Source organism: Limulus polyphemus, unplaced genomic scaffold, assembly GCF_000517525.1.
Source record: "Limulus polyphemus unplaced genomic scaffold, Limulus_polyphemus-2.1.2 Scaffold566, whole genome shotgun sequence".
NCBI classification, from domain to species: domain Eukaryota; kingdom Metazoa; phylum Arthropoda; class Merostomata; order Xiphosura; family Limulidae; genus Limulus; species Limulus polyphemus.
Window position 1 is genome coordinate 481,573 of NW_013666176.1, and position 1,163 is coordinate 482,735.

Below are 1,163 nucleotides of genomic sequence, written 5' to 3' on the forward strand. Positions count from 1 at the left end.
ACTAGCCTGTATACAAGAGAGAGACTCGACACAAAGGAATTTTTTAAATATATATTTTTATCATACACCTCGAGCATACATTGAATTACATTACAGTTTTCATGGTGTTTCTGTCATACTGGTAATTGATACGATTCGAATCTAGATATTGATGTCGTGAGACGATATGTTTCCAAGCCCGGCATGGCCAGGTGGTTAGGACGCTCGACTCGCAATCTGAGGGTCGCGGGTTCGAATCCCCGTCACACCAAACATGCTCGCCCTTTCAGCCGTGGGGGCGTTATAAAGTGACGGTCAATTCCACTATTCGTTGGCAAAAAAGTGTCCCATGAGTTGGTCGTGGGTGGTGATAACTAGCTGCCTTCCCTCAAGTCTTACACTGCTAAATTAGGGACGGCTAGCGTAGGTAGCGCTCGTGTAGCTTTGCGACGAAATTAAAACAAAAACAAACGATATTTTTCTAAATACAAAAGTTTTACCAACGGTTTGTTACAAAGCTTGACAGTCTTGTCTGTAATTTATTATCTATATTACTGACATTGTCCTGCTACAATTTGAAGTAATTCTAGAAAGAAAAACAGGACAATTTTAATATATTTTGTATTATTTATGGTGGTTACGAGGCTTGTCAAACTGACCGACTTCGCATAAAATTAGGGTAGTGAATATAGCAGATAAAAATATGAAGATTTATAAAAAAAAATATCGAAATTTATTAGAAATTCTATTTTTTTTCTGTACAAAAAGACTTATAATGTTTACTGAAAGCTTGCCAAATTTCGTGAAGATACATAAATCGTATCGTATCGTGTTGGACAACGTATCGATACAATCGTATCACGGCTTCACGATACGATTTATGTATCGTATCGTATCGCTGTATCGCGCCACCCCTATTATAAATGTTGCTATGTTGAGCAAGCTTTTTTTAGTATTACGCAACTGAAAGTATGTCTACGCAAGCAAAATTCTTACCAATTAATATACTATATTTCATAGTACTCGCAGTACTAGGGCCTGTCATGGTTAGGGTGCTCGACTCATAATCTGGGGGTAGTGGGGTCGAATCACTCCATTGAAAATGTTTGCTTTTTTAACATTAGGGGGTCTAATAATGGGACGATCAGTCCCACTTTTCTTTGGTAAAGAATGGTTCAAGGGTT

At 38.0% G+C, this 1,163-nt stretch overlaps 1 protein-coding gene across 1 annotated transcript in view; it reads left to right on the forward strand.

Moving 5' to 3' along the window:
- Window positions 1–1,163, forward strand: part of LOC106459137 (venom allergen 3-like) — a 31,963-nt gene that overhangs the window by 20,071 nt on the left and 10,729 nt on the right. The gene's annotated exons all lie outside the window — the stretch shown is intronic.